The sequence below is a fragment of the Schistocerca cancellata genome, chromosome 3 (assembly GCF_023864275.1).
Source record: "Schistocerca cancellata isolate TAMUIC-IGC-003103 chromosome 3, iqSchCanc2.1, whole genome shotgun sequence".
Taxonomy (NCBI): Eukaryota; Metazoa; Arthropoda; class Insecta; order Orthoptera; family Acrididae; genus Schistocerca; species Schistocerca cancellata.
In genome coordinates this window covers 412,234,911-412,244,910 of record NC_064628.1, presented here as the reverse complement: position 1 = coordinate 412,244,910, position 10,000 = coordinate 412,234,911, and the positions used below count along the sequence as shown (strand labels likewise).

Sequence of the window (10,000 nt, the reverse complement as noted above, 5' to 3'; positions counted from 1 at the left end):
AGTGTCGTCCGCGCGCGAAGCAGACTCTCGGGGAGGGCGCGGGCCAGGAGGAAGAGGTTCAAGAGTTTCTCCAGGACTTCGTGCGGCAGGCGCCGCAGCTCCGCTGGGGTAAGGCCGTCCGGCCCGGCTGCCGACCCCCTGGGCGGCAAGGCAGCAGCGACCTCCTCACGCGTGACCGGCCCCCATAGGCACTCAGGAGCGACAGGCTCCGAGTGCGGGAGAAGGCGGTCACGGATGAAGCCGGCGGTGGAGATCGGCTTCTTGGTGAAGAGGTCCGCCCAGAAGTCCAGCAGACCGGGGATGTCGGGTGGCGGCTGCAGTAGGGTGCCGTCCAGCAGGCCACGCACGCAACGTGCACGCGACCTACGGAAGGCGTCCTGTGTCCGCGCGTACGCCCAACGGCGCCGCTTGCGCTTCTGCAGCGGCGGGGCGGCAGGCGGCCGCTTGGATGGTTGGCGCGGCCGCTGTGTCCTGGTACTCGTCCTCTCCCTCCTGGACCCGACCGACGCAAGGGCATCCGGGAGCATGCCTAGGATGACCTCAGGCGGCGTACCCCGCCCCAGACCAACAACTCGGTCCAGGGCAGAGAAACGCTGGGCGGAAGCAGGCAGCTCCGCAAGATGCTCCCAGATGGCGGCGTCAGTCGGTCCCTCCGCAGGCGGCCCGGTGGTGTCGGCCGCGAAGTCCGCAGCTGCGTCGTCGGACGGCGCAGCGCCATCGCCCGCTTCAGGCGGCTGCGTCACCGCTCCCCGGCGGGACGCCGGCTCTTCCCCCCGACCGATCTCAAGAGAGTCATAGTTACTCCCGCCGTTTACCCGCGCTTGCTTGAATTTCTTCACGTTGACATTCAGAGCACTGGGCAGAAATCACATTGCGTCAACACCCGCTAGGGCCATCGCAATGCTTTGTTTTAATTAGACAGTCGGATTCCCCCAGTCCGTGCCAGTTCTGAGTTGATCGTTGAATGGCGGCCGAAGAGAATCCGCGCACCCGCGCGCCCCCGGAGGAGCACGCTAAGGCGGACGCGGCCTCGCAGCAAGGAAGATCCGTGGGAGGCCAAGGCACGGGACCGAGCTCGGATCCTGCGCGCAGGTTGAAGCACCGGGGCACGAACGCCGCGCAGGCGCGCGCATCCTGCACCGCCGGCCAGCACGAGGCCAACCAACGGCGAGAGCAGACCACGCCCGCGCTAAACGCCCGCACTTACCGGCACCCCTACGGCACTCACCTCGCCCAGGCCCGGCACGTTAGCGCTGACCCACTTCCCGACCAAGCCCGACACGCCCCGATCCTCAGAGCCAATCCTTATCCCGAAGTTACGGATCCAATTTGCCGACTTCCCTTACCTACATTATTCTATCGACTAGAGGCTCTTCACCTTGGAGACCTGCTGCGGATATGGGTACGAACCGGCGCGACACCTCCACGTGGCCCTCTCCCGGATTTTCAAGGTCCGAGGGGAAGATCGGGACACCGCCGCAACTGCGGTGCTCTTCGCGTTCCAAACCCTATCTCCCTGCTAGAGGATTCCAGGGAACTCGAACGCTCATGCAGAAAAGAAAACTCTTCCCCGATCTCCCGACGGCGTCTCCGGGTCCTTTTGGGTTACCCCGACGAGCATCTCTAAAAGAGGGGCCCGACTTGTATCGGTTCCGCTGCCGGGTTCCGCAATAGGAACCGGATTCCCTTTCGCCCAACGGGGGCCAGCACAAAGTGCATCATGCTATGACGGCCCCCATCAACATCGGATTTCTCCTAGGGCTTAGGATCGACTGACTCGTGTGCAACGGTTGTTCACACGAAACCCTTCTCCGCGTCAGCCCTCCAGGGCCTCGCTGGAGTATTTGCTACTACCACCAAGATCTGCACCGACGGCGGCTCCAGGCAGGCTCACGCCCAGACCCTTCTGCGCCCACCGCCGCGACCCTCCTACTCGTCAGGGCTTCGCGGCCGGCCGCAAGGACCGGCCATGACTGCCAGACTGACGGCCGAGTATAGGCACGACGCTTCAGCGCCATCCATTTTCAGGGCTAGTTGCTTCGGCAGGTGAGTTGTTACACACTCCTTAGCGGATTCCGACTTCCATGGCCACCGTCCTGCTGTCTTAAGCAACCAACGCCTTTCATGGTTTCCCATGAGCGTCGATTCGGGCGCCTTAACTCGGCGTTTGGTTCATCCCACAGCGCCAGTTCTGCTTACCAAAAGTGGCCCACTTGGCACTCCGATCCGAGTCGTTTGCTCGCGGCTTCAGCATATCAAGCAAGCCGGAGATCTCACCCATTTAAAGTTTGAGAATAGGTTGAGGTCGTTTCGGCCCCAAGGCCTCTAATCATTCGCTTTACCGGATGAGACTCGTACGAGCACCAGCTATCCTGAGGGAAACTTCGGAGGGAACCAGCTACTAGATGGTTCGATTAGTCTTTCGCCCCTATACCCAGCTCCGACGATCGATTTGCACGTCAGAATCGCTACGGACCTCCATCAGGGTTTCCCCTGACTTCGTCCTGGCCAGGCATAGTTCACCATCTTTCGGGTCCCAACGTGTACGCTCTAGGTGCGCCTCACCTCGCAATGAGGACGAGACGCCCCGGGAGTGCGGAGGCCGCCGCCCCGTGAAGGGCGGGGAAGCCCCATCCTCCCTCGGCCCGCGCAAGGCGAGACCTTCACTTTCATTACGCCTTTAGGTTTCGTACAGCCCAATGACTCGCGCACATGTTAGACTCCTTGGTCCGTGTTTCAAGACGGGTCGTGAAATTGTCCAAAGCTGAAGCGCCGCTGACGGGAGCGATTATTCCGCCCGAGAGCATCCCGAGCCAACAGCGGCGCGGGTCCGGGGCCGGGCCAGGTAGGTCCGTCATCCGGGAAGAACCGCGCGCGCTTGCCGGGAGCCCGAGCGCCCAAAGGGGCGAATCGACTCCTCCAGATATACCGCCGAGCAGCCAGCCAGGACACCGGGGCTCTGCCCAACAGACGCGAACCGAGGCCCGCGGAAGGACAGGCTGCGCACCCGGGCCGTAGGCCGGCACCCAGCGGGTCGCGACGTCCTACTAGGGGAGAAGTGCGGCCCACCGCACACCGGAACGGCCCCACCCCGCGGCGAGTGGAAAGGCAACCGGACACGACCCCGCCGCGGATTGCTCCGCGCGGGCGGCCGGCCCCATCTGCCGAGGGCGGGAGCCAGTGGCCGGATGGGCGTGAATCTCACCCGTTCGACCTTTCGGACTTCTCACGTTTACCCCAGAACGGTTTCACGTACTTTTGAACTCTCTCTTCAAAGTTCTTTTCAACTTTCCCTCACGGTACTTGTTCGCTATCGGTCTCGTGGTCATATTTAGTCTCAGATGGAGTTTACCACCCACTTGGAGCTGCACTCTCAAGCAACCCGACTCGAAGGAGAGGTCCCGCCGACGCTCGCACCGGCCGCTACGGGCCTGGCACCCTCTACGGGCCGTGGCCTCATTCAAGTTGGACTTGGGCTCGGCGCGAGGCGTCGGGGTAGTGGACCCTCCCAAACACCACATGCCACGACAGGCGGCAGCCTGCGGGGTTCGGTGCTGGACTCTTCCCTGTTCGCTCGCCGCTACTGGGGGAATCCTTGTTAGTTTCTTTTCCTCCGCTTAGTAATATGCTTAAATTCAGCGGGTAGTCTCGCCTGCTCTGAGGTCGTTGTACGAGGTGTCGCACGCCACACCGCCAGCCGGCTGTGCACGCTACCGAGAAAGTACCGGTATGCGAACCGCCAGGCGACGGGCGCGCATCGCACGTTTAAGGAGACGCGGCCGGCCCCACAGGCGGCCACGACACTCCCAGGTCTCCGAAGGCGGGACAAACGCCGCGCGCTTCAGTATACGTAGCCGACCCTCAGCCAGACGTGGCCCGGGAACGGAATCCATGGACCGCAATGTGCGTTCGAAACGTCGATGTTCATGTGTCCTGCAGTTCACATGTCGACGCGCAATTTGCTGCGTTCTTCATCGACCCACGAGCCGAGTGATCCACCGTCCTGGGTGATCTTTTTTGTTTAGTTTCCACTGTCTCTTTCAAAACAGTTGCATAGGCGGGACTGAGGCGTTTGACGGCCCCTGTTCCAGCGTTCTGTGTCCAACGGCCTCACGGCCGATGGGCGTCGTACGGCTCCACACCGGAGCGGACAGGCACTCGGGCGAAAGACATTCAAAACCGGCGCCAGGCGCCAGGTGCCGCAGGCCAGCCGCTCCAGAGCTTCAGCGCTCGTACCACACAACATTTTTCAGTTAGTTTTGAGAGGCACGCGTGGTTCCGCACGCGGCGCACGGCTGCTGCCGTACAGGTAGCGTGTTGCGCGACACGACACGCACATCGAAAGACATGCAGTCTAGTCGGTAATGATCCTTCCGCAGGTTCACCTACGGAAACCTTGTTACGACTTTTACTTCCTCTAAATGATCAAGTTTGGTCATCTTTCCGGTAGCATCGGCAACGACAGAGTCGATGCCGCGTACCAGTCCGAAGACCTCACTAAATCATTCAATCGGTAGTAGCGACGGGCGGTGTGTACAAAGGGCAGGGACGTAATCAACGCGAGCTTATGACTCGCGCTTACTGGGAATTACTCGTTCATGGGGAACAATTGCAAGCCCCAATCCCTAGCACGAAGGAGGTTCAGCGGGTTACCCCGACCTTTCGGCCTAGGAAGACACGCTGATTCCTTCAGTGTAGCGCGCGTGCGGCCCAGAACATCTAAGGGCAGCACAGACCTGTTATTGCTCAATCTCGTGCGGCTAGAAGCCGCCTGTCCCTCTAAGAAGAAAAGTAATCGCTGACAGCACGAAGGATGTCACGCGACTAGTTAGCAGGCTAGAGTCTCGTTCGTTATCGGAATTAACCAGACAAATCGCTCCACAAACTAAGAACGGCCATGCACCACCACCCACCGAATCAAGAAAGAGCTATCAATCTGTCAATCCTTCCGGTGTCCGGGCCTGGTGAGGTTTCCCGTGTTGAGTCAAATTAAGCCGCAGGCTCCACTCCTGGTGGTGCCCTTCCGTCAATTCCTTTAAGTTTCAGCTTTGCAACCATACTTCCCCCGGAACCCAAAAGCTTTGGTTTCCCGGAGGCTGCCCGCCGAGTCATCGGAGGAACTGCGGCGGATCGCTGGCTGGCATCGTTTATGGTTAGAACTAGGGCGGTATCTGATCGCCTTCGAACCTCTAACTTTCGTTCTTGATTAATGAAAACATACTTGGCAAATGCTTTCGCTTCTGTTCGTCTTGCGACGATCCAAGAATTTCACCTCTAACGTCGCAATACGAATGCCCCCGCCTGTCCCTATTAATCATTACCTCGGGTTCCGAAAACCAACAAAATAGAACCGAGGTCCTATTCCATTATTCCATGCACACAGTATTCAGGCGGGCTTGCCTGCTTTAAGCACTCTAATTTGTTCAAAGTAAACGTGCCGGCCCACCCAGACACTCAATAAATAGCACCTTGGTAGGATTTCAACGGGGTCCGCCTCGGGACGCACGAACACGCACGAGGCGGTCGCACGCCTTCGGCTCGCCCCACCGGCAGGACGTCCCACGATACATGCCAGTTAAACACCGACGGGCGGTGAACCAACAGCGTGGGACACAAATCCAACTACGAGCTTTTTAACCGCAACAACTTTAATATACGCTATTGGAGCTGGAATTACCGCGGCTGCTGGCACCAGACTTGCCCTCCAATAGATACTCGTTAAAGGATTTAAAGTGTACTCATTCCGATTACGGGGCCTCGGATGAGTCCCGTATCGTTATTTTTCGTCACTACCTCCCCGTGCCGGGAGTGGGTAATTTGCGCGCCTGCTGCCTTCCTTGGATGTGGTAGCCGTTTCTCAGGCTCCCTCTCCGGAATCGAACCCTGATTCCCCGTTACCCGTTACAACCATGGTAGGCGCAGAACCTACCATCGACAGTTGATAAGGCAGACATTTGAAAGATGCGTCGCCGGTACGAGGACCGTGCGATCAGCCCAAAGTTATTCAGAGTCACCAAGGCAAACGGACCGGACGAGCCGACCGATTGGTTTTGATCTAATAAAAGCGTCCCTTCCATCTCTGGTCGGGACTCTGTTTGCATGTATTAGCTCTAGAATTACCACAGTTATCCAAGTAACGTGGGTACGATCTAAGGAACCATAACTGATTTAATGAGCCATTCGCGGTTTCACCTTAATGCGGCTTGTACTGAGACATGCATGGCTTAATCTTTGAGACAAGCATATGACTACTGGCAGGATCAACCAGGGAGCTGCGTCAACTAGAGCTGAGCAGCCGGCCGCCCGGGAGTGTGTCCCAGGGGCCCGCGCGAACACGCAAGCGTCCGCTCAATTATTCTGCAAACAGGAGGAGGCTGAGCTCCCCTGCACAATACACCTCGAAACCCTCTCAGGTCCCGGCGGCGCGCAGCGCCGTCCTAAGTACTTGGTCGGGTTCGAGAGAGGCGCAATCGCCCGGAGTTAGGCGAGTAGACGCTTTAGGTGCGACCACCCGTGCTCCCAACTGAGCTTGCCGCTGCCGACAGAGGCCCGGGAGCGTGCTGTCGTGGCATTGCCGGCGGGAGACAACACGCGCCACCTACGGTGACCGGCAGCTCCAACGCCAGCGCCACAGAAGGGCAAAGGCCCCACGTGGGTGCCGAAGCGAACTCTCCCAGCACAGCGCACGTGCCAACACGTCCGCACAACTGCGATACAAACCACCAGCGAGAACCGCTGGGGCGACCGAGCAGCAGACGGCGTCGCGGCGCCGAGTGCCGGGCGGCGGCGCATCCTCAACGCACACAGTCCTCAGTCGGACCAGCACACTGCAGATGTCCACCGCGCTTCGCACCGGGCCCGCGAGGACCCACTTTGGCCGCCCGGCGCCGCGCGCAGGGTGCCCCGGCGCGCAGCTGCGCCGCCTGCCGCGTCCGTCGGCCGGCGCGCCTGCCACTGGGCGCCCCCACCAGCCGGCTGTAGCGCGTGCGCCCACGCACCGCGCGGCCAGCACGCCGGGCGGCCCCCCCTCACCGGCCGGGGACGGTCCCACCCAGCCACCGCCGCGTATCGCTTCACACACAGATTTGCCCTTACTGATTTACCTCCAGCAACAACAACCGCACCACAATGGGTTTACCAGTTGTTCATTTGCGTAACGTCACCAGCAAACGTAGACGTCCATCCCAGTTTGCAAATGCAACGATTATTGCATACCTGTCTGTTAGGTGTCACGACACACTACGTCTGCCCACATACACGCAACAAAATGTGCACGACTAGAGAACACGTGGGAGGTGGCCCCCTACGTATGCGATGTCCATTACGAGACCGACTGTCAACCAGCATCTGTACCATGTCGCAGATGTGGAACGCGGTGCACCATGCTATCACACTGTGTGAGAAGAGACGACTACGTTTGAATACACGCGCCACTACATCAACAGACGGCTCATGCTGATCGCCATCCAGGACGTCCGTTACTCCCACACGTCTCTATGGCGTACCACACTGCAATGTAGCTGTTATGGGGAGACGGCACGTGGCTGAGTGCACAACATATGGACCGTATGGTTCGCTGTTGTTGGGCGCAGTCGTTGTACGGTCACACATGTGCCACAGCGTATCATTCAGTACATACGGACCTATGTGCAGTACAATGTGAGGGTTAAGCTTACGACATCAGCGGACAGTGGACACAGGCCGTACCACAACGTAGACTGAGCGCTTCGACATGCGAATGCCAGTGAACAGCTGCGAAGGGCATTGAACACGCAAGCACCTGAACGACCAGCGTGCGAAGGCAGGGGGGAGGGGGGGGGCGATGTACATCCTGCAGTCGTCCACATTACAGTGTACAGCGGGAGCATGTAAAAAGTAAGCAACACTTGCGAAGTGTTGAACATGAAACGATACACAAGAGGGTGGGCGGTGCGAGTAGCGAACTATATTCAGAGGGTTGTGGTTACACAACACTAGATTAATGTAACGTGTCATATGCCAATTACAGAGCAGGTTAAGGCACAACTTGGGTTAGGTTAAGGCACAACTTGGGTTAGGTTAAGGCACAACTTGGGTTAGGTTAAGGCACAACTTGGGTTAGGTTAAGGCACAACTTGGGTTAGGTTAAGGCACAACTTGGGTTAGGTTAAGGCACAACTTGGGTTAGGTTAAGGCACAACTTGGGTTAGGTTAAGGCACAACTTGGGTTAGGTTAAGGCACAACTTGGGTTAGGTTAAGGCACAACTTGGGTTAGGTTAAGGCACAACTTGGGTTAGGTTAAGGCACAACTTGGGTTAGGTTAAGGCACAACTTGGGTTAGGTTAAGGCACAACTTGGGTTAGGTTAAGGCACAACTTGGGTTAGGTTAAGGCACAACTTGGGTTAGGTTAAGGCACAACTTGGATTAGGTTAAGGCACAACTTGGGTTAGGTTAAGGCACAACGTGGGTTAGGTTAAGGCACAACTTGGGTTAGGTTAAGGCACAACTTGGGTTAGGTTAAGGCACAACTTGGGTTAGGTTAAGGCACAACTTGGGTTAGGTTAAGGCACAACTTGGGTTAGGTTAAGGCACAAATTGCGTTACATTGCGGTACAAATTGCGTTACATTGCGGTACAAATTGCGTTACATTGCGGTACAAATTGCGTTACGAATTTGGTTAGGTTGAGGTGCAAAATGGGTTAGGTTGAGGTGCGAAATTGGTTAGGTTAAGGTGCGAAATTGGTTAGGTTAAGGTGCGAAATGGGTTGGATTACAGTACACAACGTGGTAAGAGAGTGTGTTGGGGGGGGGGGGCCGAGGTTCGTTGGTAGTGATCATTGTAAGTGAATGTCTGAGACAGCGTCAGTATGTCACAGCAGTTATGTCTCGTCAGGATGCGCTTATGCGCTTTTCGCTCGTGACTGGAGGCGCGCCGCGTCTGTGGTTGCGGCAAGGGAGCGGCAGACCTGTGTGATTCATTCCTGCCATTGTTTCTGTGCCGTAACAGGAGGCAGTGAGGTGGTGTTGGGTGCACTCCTGTGTAGGACATGTGTGGGTGTTGGTGGCTTATCTGAGCAATTGTGGATGTCGGACGGGTGGGATATTCTATTTTAGAATTGGACCCCCTGGTGTTGTTATCATAGTGTGGATGGTGTGCTGTGGCGGAGAGGATGCACCGGACGTTGGTCCATGCTGGTGCTTACATATTGTATCTGTGTCTGTTACAGGCAGAGAGTAATGTGTGATAGAGTGTCTCGCTGAGGTGTGGTTCATATTCTGTGCACAGACTTACAGCATGTATAGGGACAGCGGGAATTTGGCATATTGGATATAACTCTTCGTGAAACGCAAGATATAGGGGTGGATTGCAACGTACGAGTGCGGGAAGAGTCCGCCGTTCATCCGCTGGAGTTGCGATTTCGGCGGTTGGGGTGGGGCACGTGCGGGTGCGGGTGGAGTGATTGTCGGTTGACTACTTCGTGCGACGCAGGCACTGGCGTTCGGGTTCCTGTGGTGGACAGATGATGCAGGCTTTGTGGGTGGCGTCGGAAAATGGGTACTGTGGGACCTAGCGATGTCGTAGTCGGGGTGGCGTCTCATAGATGGCGGTATCGTCGGTGCAGCAGGTCATGTTTCGGGAGACTTGCAGATGGCGGTATTTAGTTTTCGTGTTGCGCGCGACATGGTGGACGTAGTGTCGTCCGATTCGCGTAGATGGGGCTATTGCATGTGGTTTCGTCACATTGTCATAGATGGCGATGCTGTGGTTTGGCAGTATGGTTGGTGTAGTTCCGTTGGATTCCTGTAGATGGAGGTGTCGTTTCTGGGCCAGACGGCAATGTAGTTTGGTCACATTCTCATAGATGGCTGTGTTGTGTCTGTGGGTGGCGGTGTCAGCGTCGTCCCATAGAGGGCGGTATGGTCTGTTTATTGTGGACGTTGATGTCAGGACCAGAGGGCGCGCGCGAACCGTTGCCCATATTTTCCTACCCTCCTATTACTCGTTGTAGATCTATAA

General features: G+C 57.5%; 2 non-coding genes and 1 pseudogene across 2 annotated transcripts; all 3 read right to left on the bottom strand.

The window, feature by feature from the left end:
• The window catches only part of LOC126177242 (large subunit ribosomal RNA), a 7,231-nt pseudogene extending 3,565 nt beyond the window's left edge, over window positions 1-3,666 (bottom strand).
• A 189-nt stretch (window positions 3,667-3,855) lies between these two features.
• LOC126178356 (5.8S ribosomal RNA) lies at window positions 3,856-4,010 on the bottom strand. Its single transcript, XR_007536261.1, has one exon. It is a non-coding gene; the product is annotated as a 5.8S ribosomal RNA (ribosomal RNA).
• Window positions 4,011-4,362: 352 nt separating this feature from the next.
• Window positions 4,363-6,271, bottom strand: LOC126178818 (small subunit ribosomal RNA). Its single transcript, XR_007536670.1, has one exon. It is a non-coding gene; the product is annotated as a small subunit ribosomal RNA (ribosomal RNA).
• Between the last annotated feature and the right edge of the window lie 3,729 nt (window positions 6,272-10,000).